General features: G+C 37.9%; 1 long non-coding RNA gene across 1 annotated transcript; it reads right to left on the reverse strand.

The window, feature by feature from the left end:
- Window positions 1–4,803: 4,803 nt before the first annotated feature.
- Window positions 4,804–21,991, reverse strand: LOC135326583 (uncharacterized). Its single transcript, XR_010386908.1, has 3 exons — window positions 21,923–21,991; window positions 20,865–21,448; window positions 4,804–4,881 (listed from the first exon to the last, which is right to left on the reverse strand). It is a non-coding gene; the product is annotated as an uncharacterized LOC135326583 (long non-coding RNA).
- Between the last annotated feature and the right edge of the window lie 18 nt (window positions 21,992–22,009).

Genomic DNA, 22,009 nt, shown 5'->3' on the forward strand with positions numbered 1-22,009 from the left:
TTACTTTCTGCCAGGCACTATATATTACAACCCTTTACAGATGTAACTAGGTATACAAATTTTTGTATGAACCATGCATACAGTAAAATATATGTCTTAAAATATCACAAAACTGAAATAAAAAGTTGAGGCATAAAATGATGACCATTCCTGACTGAGTCAAAAGCTTTTCAGGAAGGTATTACAAATCAGAGCAGAGGAACAGAGAGCATAGACAAATTTATTGCACTTTTTTTTGGAACTTCCTACTAAGTGTTAAGAGTTATTCAGTGCTTTCAGGAAAATGTCATTGTGGATATTTACAACGACAGTTATAGAGCAGAATGCACGTCTACCAAGAAATAATTTGGGCCAAAGCTGCAGTGCTATAAAACATCACCCATATTATCTTGTGCCAGAAGACACACAGAAAAGAGACTAGCCTAGCAAGCAGCTGTTAAGCCAAAAATATCCTAGAGCTGTATTTATTCCAAAAATATTTGCTCTTGGACGTAGTCCTTTGGCTCCTCTGTCTCTAGAGAAGGGCAGAATTTTATACGAGTAGTCTGTATTTTTCCTGTTTAATCACCACTGCCCAAATATAAGTGAGATCTATAATAATATTAGAGAAAATACAAGTTAATGATTTATTAAAATATTTCAACATGTATTATTTTAACCTTAACAGGTTACTCCTAAAAATCCAATAGAAATCAGAAAGCTACCTAATTTGAAACAGGAAAAGTATTCTATTATCAAGAAATTCTATTTGCATTTTTGATTTAATGCCATTTCTATTCAGCAGTAACTAGTTTTAATAAAAACAATTGCAAACTGCAAATAAACATTTCTAGTATGAAAAAGAATATGTGTAGTTACCAGATTAGGAAGGACTAAAAGACTAAATCTTGAAGGAACTCTAGGCTTATACTACTGAAACCACTGAAATCTGAGAAAATGAGCAAGCATGTGCGCTTATATGTATATATACATACACACACACACACACACACACACACACACACACACACACCCATATGTGCATGCATAACAACTCTTAAAAATAATTCTTAGAAATATTTTATCCAGCTCAGATTCAGGACAACTTTTCTTAGCATTAATTCTCGACAGGTTTGAGTATTACTAGGGACACCAACAGGCTAATTTTTCTTCCAGAAGACAGGAAATTTGTAGCAGTTTTGAAAACCTGGATGAAGAAACCCTGCTGTGCCTAATCTGGGGGGGAGAGCAGGTGACAGACGCCAACAACACTGGGCAAATTCCAGGCCTGAGGAATCTCCCATATTCATGTGTACCCACTTCTAGTTTTTTAGTCTCCCACTACGTCATTTTAACCATGGGCCACATGCTATCCTGTGAAGCCGCTTTCAAAGCTATCACGTTCACTGTCAGTTTAAAGATCAGGGTGGAATGGACAATGAACTTTGTTCTACGCTTCCACTCTCCACATTATTAACTCTCCACATGGAAGTTTTTGTGATTGTGCTTGTAAATCAAAGACTAGTATTTTGGATCCATTCTAGTGACCTGTACCAGGAATTTACAGCCTGGTAAAACAGACTGAATTTTCCTAAAGCCAAATATATTTACTCAGCATTCACTTGGATCATAGGAGGGCTCTTATGTGACTTCACTCAGGAAAAAAGCTTGTTGTTGGAGGTAAATAACTTGAAGCAAAAATCTAACTCAAACTATAATTTGTAGGACTAATAGCTGCCACCAGGCTGAAATAAAGACTGTATCTATAGCATATTCAAAGGCTTAAATGATGCTGACCGGCATACATCTACTAACAATCTAGCTTGCTTCAGTACCGATAACATTGAAACTGGCAGCAGAGATTTCAGCACCAACTATACAACTTGAACCCTGAATATGTCCTTGTATTAGCAGCCTACACAAATTGCATTGCTGCAACTTCACTGGTCTTGTTTGCCAAAGTTTCCTAGATTAAGCCCACCCCAGCTACGATATGATGCTACAACTACATTCCTGAATGCACTTGCTGCCACCCTACAAAAGGGTTTAGACTTTAGAATTAACCTAATCATGTGAAAGATATAAACTATTTTTTTGCATTAACTTTTTTCCCCACAATCAATTTACCCTGTAAAACACAAGGACAAAAGGTACGGCAGCGTAGCAACTGACGTCCAAAAGAAAACACACTTGACAGCTCCATCTCACAACGTAGCCATTCTGAAGTCTAAACTTTTTATACTTAAATTTTATTTATAGTTTTATATGCATCTGCTTGAAAAGAAACTAGTTCTTCAGTTTCAGGCATTCAATAGTGTTGTCTCAGACATCATTAAAATAATACTTACAAATAAAAAAAAAAATGCATTTCAGAAAGTAGTTTGCTTGCTCCAGCAATGTAGAAGAAACACCTTTTAGATAGCTTTACAAAAGGGTCTGGGATGAAGAAAGGCGGCTACTTGCAAGTGTTAGTAATCTGACTGCCATATTCAAAACAGCAAGTTCTTCACAGTAAAAGAAGCAACTCAGTGATAATCTAGTACTTCAGAAAGATCTTAGCAAAAGAGCTAACTTACCTGCTTTGAGTGAAACACTCTCATCCCATCATTTTCTCAGTGTCTTAGATATCTCTTCAATACACAAATCCAGCAGGTATTTATAGATCACTCCGATTCATTATGCAAATAGTATGTAGCCTGCTGAATTTAATTGAGAGGGAGGAAATACCTGCAGAAACAAAGATATGGGAATAAAGAAGTTTTCCATGAGCAGTGAATTTACACGCAGCAAGAAATTTTAACCATCAAAACTTGCTTAGTATTTTAGAAGTATAGCTCCTAAACCAAATCTGTGTAATTTAGCCACCTCTAAAGACAGCTCAAGCACCTTTCTAGAGAAAGTATTGTAGGAAGAAATACACGAGGAGAAGGAAAGGTATAGTATACTCACCAGGCGCGTGTTAACGACAGGAAACAGCAATGCTAAGAGGGCCCCATTTAACATATGCATCTGCAACCTTAGAAGAGAGATGAGATATTATTTTCACAGATTAGAAATGAAATGCAAAGTTTTTATGTAGTATGTTATATGTACATGTTATGTATAGTTATGTAGTATTTTATGTAGTGTATCTTTCATAAAAGGTAGCAGGAAATTTGAGAAAATTCTGCTGGCTTTAATTTGAATAAAGCCACTGTTCACTGCAATAACCAGGATAAGAACTCTCTTTAAATAAACATTTTAATAATTTCCTGAAGTAGGACTGCTTTCTATAATGAGCTTTGGATTCCTAGAAGGTTTTGACTGCCTGTTCATATTAATCCTGTTCATATTAATCCTGTTCATGGTCCAGGCTGCTAAATGGTTGAAATTTTGCTGTTCATTTTGCTTTCAGAGCTTAAAATAGACATTTGAGAAAGTTTTTACTTTCATCCAACTCCATAAATGTACATGACATCAAACTAAAGCTTTGGGAATTTGGAAGAAGTCTGATTTTTGAGTCACTTAAATAAAAGAATTATATTTGTAAAGATGCAACAGAGAATCCCAAGCAAAGAACAGGGAAAGAAAGTAGTATTTAAATTACAGTGCTGTATTTTATTTTATACAGCTTTCAGTCATCTCTCCCTGAACCACTGTTGCATCAGGACCTACAGAAGTAAGGTCAGTACTGTTTAAGTCTACTTTATATAAGAGACAAAGTAAAGCATAAATTTCATTCTACAACCACTGCCTGTCATAAACTCTATTAAAAATTACAAAGTTTATAAGTAACTTGGGGCGGGGGAGGAAGTATTACAATTCCAAAACAGTTCTTCAAATGTCATTTGTATGTCAGGACGTCAGAAAACAGAAAGGCTCATTCTGAAAAAGAACAAATACTGCAGCCTCTGCCCTGCAACCAGTCCTTTGCAAATGCATAGTAAATCCAGGATTTCCTAGACACCAGACTTACTTTGCACGCTCTCTGAGATGAAGAGGCACTAGTACTGTATCTCTGTATTCAGCCTACTCCCTGCCCAAATAAGGAGCAGCAGGAAAAAGTTGTAGCGAGACAGTAGCACCTCCAAAACAATTCATGAGGCATGCCCCCAGCATCATATTTTCCAGTCACTGCCTAGACTAAGAGAAGAAAGAGCCGAGTGAACTGTCACGGTGGCAACTACAGCCATTCCTGATTATCATTCTGTCTGGGAAGTCCCATGACCCTCCTCACAATATACTAGCTGTACCCCTATCATGCAACGCACATGAGAGAGGGCCTTTGAGAGCAAGAACTCTATAGGTAAGAACCTATAAAAAGTATGGGCTGTTTACTGGACTCTACTGCACTAGTCCATTAGACCACTTCCTAAAGTTAGTAACAATAAGCAATATTATAGAAAAGATTGCACACATTTGAGAAATACCCAAATCAGTAGGAATCTGCTTTAACTATTTAACTTATCTCCACATTTTAAAAAATAGACCCATACTGTACATATGGCCTTCCATGAAGATCAGCTACTAATTTTTAGTGAAGATAATCAGAAAGTACGAGGCACATGACATACATTTAACAAGCCCATAGGTTATTCTGTAGAAGGACACCTGTGCTCTCATCAACTACTGCGCGAATAGGTGTTGCCTGTGAGACCAAAACCACCACCAGTACAAAAGAAACAAGGGTCAGTGGACTCAGCACCCACAGCTGAAGCCATGACCCTTTTCAAGGTCTCATCATTCAGTCCAGCCAGTATGTCTTTCTAACTAAGGGCTGGATGCGTATCTTACTATTTTATGACTTAAGCCACAATCAACTTCTAAGCACACCATGCAAGTAGACAGAAATGCAGCAAGGATGGGGCATTACCTGAAAAGAATCATTGCAACCCGACATGGAGGACAGTCAAGAAGAAAAATCTGAAACATTAGGCAAAAAAAAAAGAAAGAAATTAATGATACGATCTTATTTAAACTCTATTTTGTGTATCTTTCTTCCTCAGTTCTGTATGTGACAGATCACTTCTACTAGAAGAACTGTTTTACAGCAGAGCTGGAAAAGACTCAAAATCATGAACAAATTAAAAGATCTCACATTACCTACATATACAAGGATTTAAGCAGTATGAGCAGCATCTAGGATTCAGCTTCTGCCAGTTCCTAAGAAGCAAATCAAGTTCTAGTCCATTTGAAATTCTCTCATTATTAAATATATATATACTTATATATAGATCTCTCTCTCTCTCTCTCTCCCTCTCTCAGGGCTTTTGTAAAGCAGATTACTGTATTACCAATCATTTCACTATTGTAGCCTCTATAGCCTTACTTTGGGAAGTGCTAAGAGGCTTTTATAGACAACCATCTTACATTAGATCTTCAAGACTGGGTCCGGCACTGCTGAAGCAAAGGAGAGTATTGTCATCATAAATGCTTAGTATTCAGCACAGCAGGGACCTTACCATGACCAGAGGATATCTCAGTATCCGTTCTATAGATAACCTTAGCAGTCATCTTTAAATACATTTGTTGCCTTATTTCCATAGAGTATTTTTGAAGTACTGTTTAAATTTCACCAGTAATTAGCTATCTATTTCCTAAAACAAAAAGTAGCCTAATGCAATTTGAGCAGTATATATTTGTTTCTCTTCGCAGGCCAAACTCCTACCATAAATATGACCTGGTTTAAATCCTTATGTAATAAAATATTGTTGATTAGCAACAATCTCCCATCTAACTTTCACAGCAACTTAAAACACTTCATATCAGCAAGTTTTACTCTGGATAAAAAGAAAAAACTGTGCAAGTGTTCAGTGTTAACCCCCTACCCCCCCTTTTTTTTAAAAAAATATTGTCCACTATGGGGGGTTGGGGGGGGCAGAAGAATTCCTTCCTAGTTTGGTCTGCTCTCTGAGAGAAAGTATTTCAGTAAAAAATGGATCATGCTTTTTTCTGTTGTTTCTAAAATAAGTGCACAATAGATTATTTCACTGCCAAGCTACTAGTCAACTCATTAAATCACTCCAAGTGAGAATATTTGAAGAACATGTCCACTTTGGGGACAAGTTGGATAAACTGAACAAACCTATTTCTTTGAAGTGCTACAGGGCCTACCTGGCCAGGTAACTGATGGATGTTCAAATTAATTACTAGCAGGCAATGTACTTGCTATAGCAACAATCGAAAGGTTGAAGGCTGCATCATTCTATTCAGCCCTTGTGCCTGAAAGGGCCTGTTATTACCATATGAATAGATGCGCACATTTCAAATATTTTATTTCCAGTGCAGGTTCCTAATATACAGCCATTTATTTCTCTAATCAAATTACTTGTATGTTTTAATTCAAGTCCGTCAGTCTCAATAACAGTTTAGAATGTACACATACACTCACAGGAAAAAAAATCTTTTTCCTTAGTCATACAGAACTCTAATAGAGGCACAGCAAGAAAAAGGCATCAATTAATTTAAAGAACCTCAAGACATTTGCTTAGTGAATGCTCCTAAAAGCCAATCAGAGTTTCTTTCAAGTCTTGTATTTAAAAAGCAAGCCATTTCTACTCATCAAGGAAGGTTAAAGAGTAAGTGAACACAATGGATGCATGATGACAATCTGCTAGTGGATGCTTTCTTTGCTAAGGAAAAAACAAAAAACCCACAAAATCTTATGTGAGGTCTGTGTATCACCTTACACATTAAGGCCCATATGGCTTCTGGGAAAAGTGTCCAACACTTACTAATTACATTTCATCATTCTGTCATTTGATATTTTTGCAACAGACTCTGTCTACTAACTCAATTAAAGTTTCATCAACTGTGGACTATATCCCTTCTGTCGCGGACCATAAAATTTTCCCTTCTGTGGTCTCTTATAATACCTGTTTTTTCCCATGCTATTTGTATATATTCAAAGTATATATTCAAAAAGTCCAACTTTTTAAACATTCCATGATATATGTTAACAGAAGGAGAGACGGCATTTAGAGTCCCACTAGTTCATTTGAACCTTTAAATTCAGGTATCTTATGATTTCCTTACATTCATTTGAAGTACTGTTCATACTTAAATGAAGAAAATTCTATTCCTCCAGTACAGATTTCATTTTTTTCTTTTTATTTCCTACATCTTAAAAAAAAACAAAAACAAACTGAAATGCTTTTCTCTGTGTACACAGAGAAATGTGTCTTAATCACACCAGTCATTCACTTTTCTGACACACTGCAGAGCGTTCCAACTACTGAACGGCAGAGGAAAAACTAGGGTACAACTCTATGTAGCAGCTGAATCTTAATGTACCTGCTGAATCTCACCATTGAGGTGAAACAGTAGCAAGTATTAAAAAAGTATGGTCATAATAGTTACAAAGATTGAGATGAACTCATCAACCTAATCCAAAATACTTTACTGCCTCAGAGACAGGCAAAGAAGAGAACAGGATTCACAGCTGCTCATTTTCAGGTCAGCTCTACAGCAACAAACACAGTTTCCGGATTTGTGATGGCAAAAGAAATATTAAATATTTTTGAGCATGCAAGTCCCTCTGTTATGAGGGATCTTTCAGAAAAATGTGTTTGTCTTTCATTTTTGGGAAGGATAGCAGGGAATTTAACTGGCATGTTTATGTTAAAACTTTAAGATAGTGAAACAGATCTTCAAATGTTTCAGCTTTAGCAATTTAATATCAAGCACTTTCTCTCTAAATACCTACTTTCCATGATAAATAAACCTCACAACCTCTTAAAAGGAATGTTTTACAGACCCTTTGTAGCAGATTTACAGAGGATTATTTCACAGAGTAGATTTAAATGTTAGAGAGCACCATCATTCAGCTCACATAGTAATTAGCAGCCTGAAAATACCTAGTTCACAGCAGACACGCTCATAAGCTCTAACGTACTGAGTGTTCACATACTCATTCCATAATAATATTACATTTCACTGTCATACTGGAAACGCAGTCCTTAGCCTTGAGGTAGGAAACAGCTAAGTCTTATAAACTGAACAATATCATATAAAGTTAGTGACATGGCTGTGAAGAGTACCCAGCTTCTGTGTTCCTGGTAAAACTCTGAAGGTTTTACTTGCTCAGACTAGCAGAGATAATAGCCCCCATCCTAGCTGGCACGTTGCAGACACGAGACAACATATATTTTAAAGTACACTGAAGGAGGCTCTTCCACACACGTTTTTATCTGATCATCATTGCGTACATTCAAGGCAGAACAGCTAAACTTTCAATTTAGAAAAAAGCTAAGAAACAACCGCAATATCCCTCCTCATTTTACCCATTATATTTTCACGTGTTACAAAGGAAAAGAAGGACAAAAGAATTAACTGGAAGCCCAAAATGTACAAAGTAACATTTGAGAGAGGAAAAATAAGCTATAAAATATTCATTGTCTGACCTGCTGAATTCTGGGCACAGTTTTGGTCATTCCCTTCCCTCTCACTTTTACACACACACCACCCACCCAAAAGACAGCAGATTTGGGAAAGGGTTACAGAAGTCAACAAGAATGATCAAAATGTATTGAATAGCTTCCATACATGGATCAATTTAACACATCAAGCATCTTCGACCTGAAAAAGATTTTGGGCTGAGGGGAGCGAGAGAAAGAGAGGATACAAAATCATGGGTGGTCTTAGGACTTGTTATCTGTGCGTTTCCTTACGTGGGCACAGCACTGTGAGTCAGGATGCTTGAGAGACAGAAAGCAGCATTTCAATCTTTCACCAGCACAGGACCAGGAGATTCTGAGATTCTTTTCAAGTAATAAACTACAAAGAAATTCAAAACACTGGTAAATCTGCAAACAGAACTTCACTTCAAGCCTGAGGACCCAGAAGAAAACAGAAGTCAGAAAGTCAGTCAAATTCCTAGTTGCTCTGCAAGACCATAAGTACCGTCCATCCCCATGGGAAATATTTCTGGCACGAAGAACTGCATGAGCAGCACTCCCTCTGCACAAGCCCAAATACAAAGGTCACACCAGAACACATGATGGGTCACCAGGGCTGTTAGAAGTTGGAGACTGTAAGGGAGAGGATTGCACTGCTTAGCTATTCGTCTACTGAGAGGAGACCTGAAAGAGACTAAACTCATGGTTGCATTGAACCAACCCAGGACTGGGTTGAGAATCAGCCTGTTCCATAATGCATTTCTTGAACCATGCACTGAGAAAGAAGAGAAAGCTCCAAGTGATATCTGCAGCTCTGGGACAGACTGCAAAGAAGGAAAAGGATATTTCCCCCCCTGCATTAATATGCTTAAAAATTGTATAGAGTGAACATGTATGTGATCCAATCATTCAGTATTTGATGGAGTTTCCAAGAAATATCATGTCTGAGTTCCTTAAACAGCAGCGATCATTATTTTCTTAAATCTAATTTATTAGTCATCTGCATTACTGTGGTAGGTAGTAGAGCCTGTATGTAAAAGGACTATTCTGAAGACCTTATCAAGGTAATATTGCATGAATTTATCGAGGAGAACTTCTGTAGTGACAGACAGGATCATGTGAGAGACTACAGAGCTGCACAGGGATCAAAAGATAGAAACATTATGACCTAGAGCAAAATGTTTCTTCCTTTGGACTTAGACGCACTGTTCTCTCTAAGAAGTGAGCACAGCAAAGTCTATTAGGATTCACACCACTGTTAAGTGAGGTCAATGGAACATTTCTCTCCCTTGTGTATCAGTCCTCTCCTCCCATGCAAAAAACACAGAGAGAGAAAAGGCAGTCTTCACTATTCCTATGGTAATGTATGCCAACTCTTCATTTGTCAGCTAGTCCAAAAGGAATATTCTGCAAAGTATGCCTTCCCTACCTTTAATTTCCTGGCAGGATCGAGAAGATAGCAATACGTAGATATCACAAAGTATTACATTTGCCCTCCACAAATTCCTGTTAAGCTCCTTCCCTTTTAATCACCGGAAGCAAGCATAACCACTCAGAGGGAATAAGGAACTGGGGAAAACAGGTAATTCTTTTTTTTTTTTTTTATAAATGCATTTTTAGAAGTCAGAATTTACAAAAAAATTACTCCTTGACATTGCAGTAATGTCTCTAGGTAAAAGTCAAAAATAACATGCATGGAAAAAAGGCTAGATATCCACTGAAATAAAGTGGTATTTTGCAGCAAGTTTGGGGGCTTTTATTGATTATATCAGTTTTCCTAATGGCAAAAATATTAAAATGCACCCACATCTCCAAAGTGTGAACAAATTTAATGTTGGAACAAACACCTAAAATTCACAAAAGACTGCAACTTTATGAAACCACAATGAACTATGTTAACATTAACCTGACAGCTCACTTAAGACAAATTAATTTTCTAATCTGCATGCACTATGGTAACCCCTAATAGTATTTTCACTTCTTGCACTTTAAAGCATTACTTACGCTGCAATTACCAGATCAGTTTTGAGATATTCGAGGTTTCCATTATTTGATTTTTCCAGTTCATATGGAAATAATTTTATTTAAACAGTCTTTCACAATTTGCAAATCTAGACTTCAGCAATGTGCATGTGCACCCGTATGAGTTGGAAAGAGGTAAAGAACACAGTCAGACACATGGAGTTTTCCATTTTCCATTTAACTGTACTGCTAGATTGGACATGGTAAGAAAGGAAAGGGATTGGGTGAGGGGGAGGGTTGTTTGTTTTTTTAATCCAGCAGTGCCTCTTAAGTACATTTGCTATCAATCACTTTTGGTGGAGGGGGGAAAAAAAAAAGTCCCTGATGCAAGCAGATTTTCCTAAATGGCATTATTACAAATCCAACATGCTCAGATGTTGAGAGAAACTCAAACTTCAAGATGTAAATGTCCTGATATGTTACCAGGCTACTACCTATAGTAGCTAAAATTTACTACGTTAGGAAGATTGCTAGCATTTTCCCCATCTTGCCATTATAAGGCATGACTAGCCTACAATTGAGATCCTAAAAACAGCTGATTAAATCTCTAAAATGAAAGGCTATGATACATGCTGGAGTCAAGTCTAGAAGAATTCTCAGATACTGATGAGAAGGTATATATTTGTTTTACAAGCTCCAAAAGGTTTATGAGAACACTGCCATTTCAAAAATCATTTCTCATGTCAGCCACAAATTTTCCCATTTGTCTGTTTGTCTAATGGTTCCTCGCTTCTTTGACATTTGATAAAGCCACATTCCACCACTAGTTTGACTAATCAGCATTTCAGAAAGCAAGACTACTAAAAATCCCAAGAGCTGTTCTCAAAAGGGAAGCACAATCTTTCATTTGAAAAGGATGCAACTAAAGAGTATAATAGCAATAATGTATCTGAACTGAAGTAAAATATCTTTTCAAATATCTAGGCCTGGATACCTTCCAATTTATTTAATGTTACTGTGCCACTCCATGTGCACTATGAGTAAGGAGAGCTGGGGTTTTTTCTATTACTTGGCTGCCTCTCCAGTTTTGGATTCCAAAATATTCCAACACTCTTCAAAATATTACACCTAAAGCTCCCTTTAGAAGTATTTTAATGACATTATTTTTGAGTTGGTGAATTGAGGGAGAGAGTATAGTCAAAACTTGTCATGAAACACTTGTCTTCTACTAATCTTTGTCCTACTGAGAGACAGATATGCAGAAAGATGATTTTGCTTGATCAGAAATAAACTAACGGCAAAAGAAGATGATCAAAAAGGCAGAAGGGGAAGGAAAGAACAAGTCACGCAACTAACTATTCCAGATTAAGCTTCAGACAAAGTAGCACCCATCACATAGATAGGAATGTTTACAGAAGTCCAAGGAAAGTTGTTTCTGGCAAAAGTTGCCTGAGCATGCTACAGGTAAAACTCTCATGTCTCATAAATGCAGCACAGAAGATTTCATTTACCTTTAATAACAGCAGCTTGCCTGTCTCTGTGAGCCATCTGTTTGATTTAGTGCCTGGTTGCAGCCGCAGCAGACTGGAAATGTATCTTTCTTTTCAAACACTCCAGTCATGCTCAATTAACCAGGTCATAAATTGATTGTTTTAATACACTATTTTGAAATGAAGAGGTTAGCTTTTAATTGCTACTTGCAACATTCAGAGCAATATGAAAAATCCATGACCAAATTCTGGAATGAATTAAAGAAAAAGAGAAAAAAGGGGGGAGGGGAGGAGGAGGGTAACCCTCTGCTCAATCTCTACCTAAATAAAAGCCTTTACTCTTTCTTAGGTGTATCAAAGTACCCTCTAGAGCAAAAGAGATTAAAAGGTATGTTTAAAAGGTTACAGTACATTGGCTTTCACTGTAAACGTGAAAAATATCCATTTCCCCCCTACAATGATAAAACATAAGGCAAGGAACATTCAAGCAGCTGGATAATTTAAAAGGTGAAGAAGATTTTGTTAAGTCTAGAATTCATTTTTAAAATAAGTTCAAAACAATCAACCTATTATTTCTTATCAGAAAGTAATATGCTTTAATAACTCCACCATAAACCTCGATACCGAATCAAGGCTGTAAATTAGATGTTGATCATTTTTATTAATTATCAATTCAGCACAAAGCAGCCATATCATTTAGAAGCCATCTGTGTGCCTACTAAAAAGCAACTCTTTAAAACTCATAAATACAGTTTGACAAATCAGGAGATAAGGTTAAGATCTTTTAGAATGCCAAATCTGAAAAGAGAACGGACACTAAGAGATTGTTACATTCTCCTTGCTATACAGCAACAATTAAAACGTACTTAACCTCTCAGCATAAGAAGCACAGTTGCCTTTCTGCAGCTGTCAGATGGATTCAGGGATTAATTAATTTGTCCTGTGGAACTGTTAATCTATTGTTAAGAGTACTCACAATTCAAAGCAACATTGCTGGCAAAGCATTACATAACACTACAGTAAAAAGTGGTTCCTGTGTTACACAAAACAGACTCTGGGAACATCTGAAGCTGCCTGCCCCTCCTTCCAACCTCCCAGTTTCAACCTGGGGATGAGAGAGGTGTAGCAAGCTGAACAATTTCCATCTTCTACTCTAAAGACTAAGTAATGTCTTGTAAATATATATATATTCATTGGGACATTCTAGGTTAGTCTCCCCTTACATAGGCTTAGCTTGTTTATCAGAAGAACCTGTACTCCGTTTCTTCCATTATATAGTCCTAGGTGAAAGATTTTCTAGACTTCTCGTATTTTAGGATTAATTATTAACATAGGACTCAGGTCTTCCTATGTGTATCACAGCAGCATTAGTAATGACATCTTAGGTATAGTTCAGAGGGAAAAAAAGTGCACTGAGGCTATTTTTCTTCCTTTTCCTCTAATCACCATCTGCACTAGGCCTTCACTAGTAGTGGGTTACTTCCTTCCCCACTCCTAGCTTAATGCTGTTAGCAAAAGGTGACAATAAGAAACTAATCTGGGGGAGAAGAAAAAAAATGCTGACTAGAAAAATAATATTCAAGTCTCCAACTTCCTAATAAAATACTACAGGTTTAACTTGCATTTACATCTGTCAATGATTCCGTGAAAGCTCACATGTTCCCAATAAGATTTTCATATGCATATTCATATCTATTCACTTTTGTTACATATGCAAAGCATGAAGTTTCATATCACAGCTTCCTACAGAAGCAAAACCATTTTAGCATATTCTTGCTCTACTCTGCCTCAAGTCACTAATACCTTTTTATTGTCACAGTTCACCAATCCCTCAGTTGTGCTGATGAAACAGTTTAAGGACCATATACATTTATTCCTTCAGTAGACAAAAAAAGCACATTCTGAAAAAAACCTTGTTTATATACCATTTCCTAAGATATGCAGCTCTTTCATATTTGACATGTTACAAGGATAAATTTACTAATATTCCCTCCAAAAAACTAAACTGCTTTTCAGGGAATCTGCCACAGCAACAAAGCATGAAGACATTAAGGAAACAATGTTAAAAGATCAGGGAAGCTGAAAAAAATAAAATGCTAAAATGAAGACAATTGTAGAATTAAAAGACCTTAATTCATCGAGGCGTTAAAACTCAAGTCTTCAGTAACTTGATCATATAATCTGCCTCTCTCCTCCTTTATTTCCCCCTGCCCCCAATAATGGACACTTCAGTTTCAACCTTTCTGTTCCTCTGTTCTAAAAGCAAAATAATGTCGCCTAATATCACAAAAAAGTAAATTATTGATATTTTAGGGGGGAAAAAAAATCATACATTGTTACAAACATTAAAATTAACTTTCTTGTGGGCTATTCTGTAGATTAAAACCTGAATGGTATACTGAATGTTTCTAGCTTTTCTTTCCTGGCCAATACAGGGGGATGATTGCATCTTCAGCCTCAATAGAAGTTTTGGCAAAGATATGCAGATAGTGGACAATGATTTGGGAAGATGAAGGTTATTTGGGAGTTTATTGGTAGTTTTATTGAAGACTCTGCATAATCTTATATTTTCCTTGTTTTATTGGGCTACCTCTTCTAGACTTTGTTTTACAAAAAGTTCTTTGACTTTATTCAATTTCATTTAGACTCTTTTTTTCCCTCCTAAAAATAGAATATTATGTTCATCGCCTGTACAGATACAAGCATTCTGCCTTTACTACCTTTTGATCCTGTTGGCCAATGGCAACCAAAATTGATAGACTGCAAGATCAACTTTCAGATAATTAACTTCCCATAGCTTTTGTCCAAACTGATGTCCAGGCAGGGCAGAGACACCTTGTAAGTGCCTCCCAAAGCCTAAAATAATAATAATAAAAAAAGGTCAAAATGGCATTGCACATGAAAAAGGTTTCCATTAAAGAGTGCCATCAAACACAAAATATAGATATGAAAGAAACCAGTCTACACTGTTTTTTGGAGTTTACAGAGCTAATTTAAAAGATGAAATAAAAACAGCTGATGTTATTCTAGTAGGATTTGAAAAGTAAGTTTCAAAATAGTACCTTTTGAGTATGTCAGGATAATTATGATAATAAAACGAGTCTTAAGCACACTGATTTTTTTTCTTGAGCACAACTTAGAAGTTGACTGTATAAAATTATTTTTAATTTTTTACCCAGAGAGCAACTATCTTAGATCATAGGATTTCAATTAATTCTCAGGAAAAGTACAGTCACCGACATTCACAATTACCATACGTATAAGGGATCAGTCCAAACTGAATTAAGTTCTGTTATGAAGGAAGAATTATGCAAACAACTATAAACTTAGCTTGATACATGACTTATCTTCTACCTCATAGCTGCTACAATACCGTATGGAAAAGGCTTTTTTTCCCTAGATTTGTTCTCTAAAAATTTTTAGTCTTTTAATGGTCATGTACATCATACCTTAAAACACATACCATCCATACTTGCCTTTGCAGTTTGTCCACAAAGCTGAGTTTCAACTACTCTCAGTCCTTTCACAATACTGCATCTATCTATACCTTCTGTAATTTCTTCAGGTGGACAAAGTACTGAAGAACAGAAATGTTTTTCTCCCAGTTTTCTGAGCACTCGCTGCAGAGCCCTATATCCGAGTAAAATACGAGTCACCTGCAGTCCCACCAACGTTTTCTAGTCAAAAATCCATAATTTGTTTTCCATATTGGCAAAGAGAATTATATTTTGGAGATAATCACTAACCACTACATCTTCAGTGATTGGCTTATTACATTTATTTCCCTGGACTTCAGAGTTATAGGTTAGTCCTTCTTTTGCATAAAAACGCTTTATTAATGAGCTCAATCAAGAATACTCCTGCTTTATATATAACATCAGAAGCTGATAGAATTAAGAGGGTTTAGCTGAGAGAATTAAGAGAATTTAAGTTTTTGGCTTGATAGAGAAGCTAGAATGCAATAAGTTTCTATTTTTCCAAGCTGCAGGATTACCCAGAGATTACCCTGTGATTACCCAGAGATTCGTACTGTTCTTCTCAGTCTCACTAATAAGGTATTTGGAGATGATTTTTGATTATGTTAAAAAATTAACACCATGTACCATACTAAGTACTTCTGGAGCAAGAGGCAATCTTTAAAAACATCAGGATGATACATATGTAATAGTTGTTTTTATTATAGAACATCATGTTAGCCAAAGAAACCGGAACAGTGACATAATCCAAAAAAACCCCAAGGCATATAGCACCATATTCCTGGTAATTTAAGTTGGCATTTCACTAACTACCAAAGTATTAAAGTATAAACAACTAAATTCACTTGGCACTAATTACTTGTCAATCTGAATAAATACAAACCCTTACCACATGACATGACATGACACAACATACCTGTGCCCCTTGAACTACTGCCATCCTTCTAGCAGTGAAATACACCCTTTGGCAAGAAATAAGCCTTGCCGCCAAGAAATACTGGTGCTCTCGGTGCTTCAGTTGTTCTCTATCTGCCCTTTTTCACCACACACTATGATGATTTTCCTTTCCAGGAATCAGCTTTAAGAGGAAGTATTGCAAGTTAATTTGCAGTTAGAGAAAGAAAGACTTGTTTTATGCTGAAGACAAGCAGCATGCTTCATCATCTGATGTTTATGAGCTGCGATTATGCACATCTTCCACTTAAGTTTAAATGAAGGATTTCATGTCTACCAGATAATATTTCAGACCACTGAAAGGATTGTTGACCTTGCTACAACAGGCTCACACAGCTGCTAAATGTACTGATTTGGGAATAAGCTGTAAGGTATACTATGCTCCATATATATGCTCATATATATCTCCTTACATTTTGGAGAGCTTACATTGTCATAGGAAATTTTGCCTTCACTCCTCTATATCTTCCCCAAGAATCATAATACATGCAGCAGTGAATGAAACTCTGTAAAAAATAGCTTTGCTTTAGAATACTGCTGCCCTTTAAAAATTGCATAACTCATTAAACTTTTACATGCAGGCTATTGCTCACATTACCCAATACAGTTGTTGCCATTATTTAGTGTCATTTCTATAAATATTTACTGAATTTATGTAATCAAACGTTCTTCATACCCACTATCAAACAACAGGCTACAAATGACCCTAGATTTTTAATTCAAGGTTTTGAAGAGAGAGAATATAAAAAACACACACACTGGACTCTTCCAAATATTAAAAGATATTTAGGAGCAGTGTATGAAAATTAAATTTACAATCACACCTAAAAATCACATTTGACCACCTAATCAGATTTTTTCCAATGTTTAAAAAATTGGGGGGGGGGGGGGGGAGGGGAGGAAGGGGGAGGGGGAGGGAGAGAGAGAGAATTAATGAATTATACGCTGGGACAGATTCCCAAATGATGCAGACTCAGTCAAGCTATATTTATTACGTACGTTCTAAAAACAGCCCATTGTTTCTAAAAAACACAGTAGCCTCTTACAGAGGACAGGAAGGCTCCAGGTCTCTAAAGAAGCTAAAACTGGAAATAGTGAACATAGGATTTATTATTTATCAAATTACAGATGTACTTAGCAGTGATTTTAATTATACAAAGTTCAGCTCTAAGATCAAGATCACTGCGTGAAACTCAACTCCCCTATATTTTAGACATTTCTTCCCCTTGTCTTCCCCCCCCCACTTTCCCTTTAATTTAGTTCCCTTTGCCTAAAAAGATCATTGTTTGATAGAACCATCCAGCAATGTGTGACTATTTCCTAAAAAGCATTTTCTTAAGGACATAAATTTTGCATTTAGGACAGTCTATTCCAGCCAAAGGTATGTTCTATACATATGGTAAATCTTTTCCTGCTATACAAGGAAAAACAGGATTGCAATACACTACTGGTCTTAAAATGTGTCCCCTTTAGCATACCCTTTCATGCCAGGTTTACAGCAGTATCATTGGTCCAATCACATACTCAGTCTTAATAACTGTTTTTCTCTTTTTTTTTTTTCTTTAAGAGGTATTCAAATCATCTTCAGTAAGAGCACTCCACGTAGAGAAAGAACTTAAAAAAAAAAAAAAAAAAAGTCAAGCTATAACAGAATTCTTACTTTCTATAGAGGCCATTTCTCCTGCTACACCACACCAACTAAATAACTGCACTGCACAAATACACCTCCATCCCCGTGGGATAGCTGTCAAAGATACTACAAAAATTCCCATTCTACCTTTATCCAAAAAAAAAAAAAAAAAAAAAAGCAGCTTATCAAGAAACAAATAGTTTCGGTTCCCCCCACCCTTTTTTAAATGATGCTGCACTTACATCACAGGTGAAAAAACAACATTGTCATTCTTCCTCCAAAAGTTAAGCAAGAAACCTAAACTAAGTCCAGGTGTGGAAATAAACTGTATTATTTCTAGATGATTCAACTAGCTGACAGGATGGCAACAAGCTCTCTGAATCTGATTAACCAAGAGAACTGTTTTGGTAGTTTAAACGAGTATGTTCGTTTGACCAACACTTTAGCCTTCTGATGACACATCTAAACTAGTTCTTCCTGCTTATGAAGGAGATTTGATTTGAACACTGGTTGGCGTAAGTGATATGCAGAAATTAGACACCTGAACAAAACACATTTATTTGCACAACTCAGTAACCATTATATTATGCAGTTTTGTCTACTCAAATACACCGCAAGGTTTAAGTCTCATTTTATTTTGTTAGTTCATTTCACTTTTAGGTCATTCAAAAGCAGGACTTTTGCTTTTATGCAGACAAAACTGGAGGGCAGTTTTCAGTTCCAAATATTTCTGGCTTACAGCCCAGAGCCTTTGTTGCTCTGAGATGAAATAGTCTCAGCTTAGAAAAGGAAAATAGAAATCGAGTGCAAGAAGAGACCTTTACCAACAGCTACTGTTGGCTTCCCTTTCAGTGACCTCAAATGTTGCAGCACGTTTCATCTCTTCACCTCCTACCACTGTTCATCCTATTGTTTAGGCCCAGCAGCAGGATTATGTACAAACAATTGTAAGAACAGAAGAAAATGGTAACATTGTATTTTCATATATCTCATTGCCAACCTGCTGCCTTGAGCAAACTCAGAGCAGAAGAACAAAACTCACAAGATTCCAACCGTATATATTTTTTCTTGCTGATGGAAGACATCAGTCTTGTTATCTAACTTGTTTTCTCTGTTGAACGCTGTTGTTTTGCAACTGTTTTCATCCTCGACATTAAACATGGGCCTGCCTATACCTAAGGCAGCTGTTTAAAGATGAAGAGGCGTAACTTCTGCATTTTGCTGACATACCATCTTCTGAATTTCACAGAATAAACTGCTGTATAATAACTAATTTCCAATTAGTTATTAGCATAGATTTAAACATGCTCCACAACTGGTTTGCAACTGTGGTCTGAAAGACATTATTTAAAAAGAGTTGCCCATGCCTCGCTACAAAAGGTAAATCTCTGTCTTCCCGGAGAAGACCATTAATAAATGAGCTAAATAATAGTAGCTCCCTGATTTATGCATAAATACCAGCTTTTTCTGAACACCTATAATAAATATCACATTACTATTGTAACATAATATCATAATACCATATCAGGGGAACTAAACTTATCTGTCATAACAGTAATCTAACCTTACCTTCTAATCCAGAGAATTAATCGGAAAATCTTCCAGTAAATATTAAGAGTTAAAATAATATGGCCACATTCCATTTCTTTTCATTTCTCAAATATTTCTACAGCTCTTGCCTAACTTATGTTTTCCATTTCATTACCAATATTGACTAATTGATTGCACAGCTATTGTTACTACTTTATGGGCAGCAAGCGTCCTATAGTCCTATGAGCTAACGTTGCATCACTGCTAAGCAATTTACATACCCTACTAATTAAGTTCTGGAACAGCAAGTTAATTGCTATAAATGTCTTGCATATTTCTGTAAAGAGCTTGGTTTTCCCCTCTTAAATGGATACCCATCTCCCTTAGACCTCTGGTACTACAAGAAAACAATGTTACCATTCCTTTTTCAGAAAATGCTCTCCAGGAGTGAAAGTAAGAACTGGCTTGATCTGATACAGCCTAGATCAGTTGCCCCTGATCCTTTGCCTTCTGCAAAGGGAGACTGAGAGTAAGAACTACATTGGTTTGATTTTTATTTGTTATTGCTATTAGACAGATATTTTTATCATGGCAGCTTTTATGAAAGTCTTTTTGACATTCTTTTATTAATTCTTGAGCTTAAATTTTGTAAATTGTCCAGTGTTGAGGCTAGAGCATTAGAGAAATTAAACAAAATTATAAAGGAGTTTGGGAGATGTCAAAAATAATTACATTCTCAGTGAAGGTGACTTCTAGGTACATGTACAGGACCATTGGAAAATAGAGCTCATAAGGTTTAGATATCACAGTTCAATAATTGTTTATGAACATTTCCAGTATTCCAACCGCTACACAAACTGTATATTAAAGTGCATCTGCAAGCTAGACACAAGTCATTAAGTTACACAGTGTACCCACAGGTATTCAGCCAGACCACTTATTTCATCCCACAGATAAATGTGACAGAGGTAAGACTGGCCTCCTTACCATTCAGCTTTTAAAATTAGAAAGCCAGTATCAAAATTTTCTGCACGAGGAGTAATTCATTTCTTCAACAACTTCACAAAACACATTCACATCCCTGAAAAAAAACTTACCTGAAAACGTTACCAGTGAACTACATCAGCCTGTTAGCAACAGCCTTGCTTTCATTAAATTTGGTGCAAATTTTACCACTACTGTCACTGGAAACAGCATTTTCTATTCTTGAAGCAATGATCAGGTAAAGGTAACTAATCTTTTGCCTTTCCAAGCAGGAAGTTTGACATTAGTATTTTCATTTGACGTTTGCTTCTTCATCGATTTCAGTTTGGCCAATTAAAAACTAAATCATTATTAAAAATTTATATCAATTCTTGACATTTGTACCCTTGTTATGCACTTTTGGTCCACAACTGACTATATAAAAATACTGCCTTGCAAGTATAAAGCTAAAGCAAACTTCCTGGTAACCACACATGGGCCTTACCTCCATCATAGTGACCACATGACATGGACTCAGTAGGTAAATGACAGTCTTGGTAGCAAACTTGAACCCCACCTCCAGCCCAAAGATGAGACAGAGAGCCACCAGTAGCAGATTTTTGCCCAAGCTCTCCTGCTTAGCCTGGGGCTGCTGTAGCAGATGACCCTCCAGCTCCCTGCAGTGCAGCTGCCTCAGCTTCCACAGGGACAGAAGGATCTCCACAAAACCCACACTGAGGAAGACCAAGCTCTCCAGCAGACGCTGCTGCCCGGAGAGAAAGGCAGCGCATTCTGGCCCTCCATTGCCAGCAAAGCTGGGCTCCACCCCCCCGTACAGCCAGTCCAGGAGATTATGGAGGCTGTAACGGGACATGGTGGGATAGTGCCTCTTCTCCTCCCCGTCACTGTCCAGGAACAGGTAGGAGCAAGATGGAATCAAAGCCAAAATGCTGTCGGGCTGACGAAACATGAAATGCAAGGACGTCCCCTCTGTTCCCTCCCGAGCTTCAGGAGAAGCCAGCAGCCCACAACAAGGCTACACTGGGGGGTTTGCCTCTTGACGCCAGGACGGTAACTGCAAGCAACAGCCTGCAAGGGGAGAGGAGTTACAGATGAACGGGGTCACTGCACGGCGGTGCCAGCCGCTCGCCCCGAGACCCGTTACCCTCCCAGCCCCGTTAACACCCTTCACTCTCCTCCGCCTGAGCGTTACAGGACTGCCTTTCTCCTCGGCCGGCACTCCCACGTGCCCCGCCCCGCGGCCGCCTCTCTCCCCTTACCCGGCCCCCACGCCGTCCTGCGCCGGGCTCCTCGGCTCGCTGCCCTCGGCCTCGGCCTCCCCCGCCTGCGCGCCCTGCTCCCCCTGCCCCTCGGGGCCGTGCGACAGCCCTGCGCGTCCAGCCGCCGCTGCCCGGGCACCCGACGGCCGCTGATTGGACGCCGGACGGCCGCTGATTGGACGCCGGACGGCCGCCGAGCGGCCCCTCGCCCAACGGCCCCCCTCGCCCAACGGCCCCTCGTCCGCGCGCCGCGATCGGCGCCCTCAGAGCAGCGGCCCGGGACCTCAGGCAGCGGGAGCGGATCTCGGCTCCGTGAGGGAGCGCGGCTCAGAGGCGGGCCCGGCGCCCCCAGCCATGGGGGGGCAGAACT

This window comes from Dromaius novaehollandiae, unplaced genomic scaffold (assembly GCF_036370855.1).
Source record: "Dromaius novaehollandiae isolate bDroNov1 unplaced genomic scaffold, bDroNov1.hap1 HAP1_SCAFFOLD_36, whole genome shotgun sequence".
Taxonomy (NCBI): Eukaryota; Metazoa; Chordata; class Aves; order Casuariiformes; family Dromaiidae; genus Dromaius; species Dromaius novaehollandiae.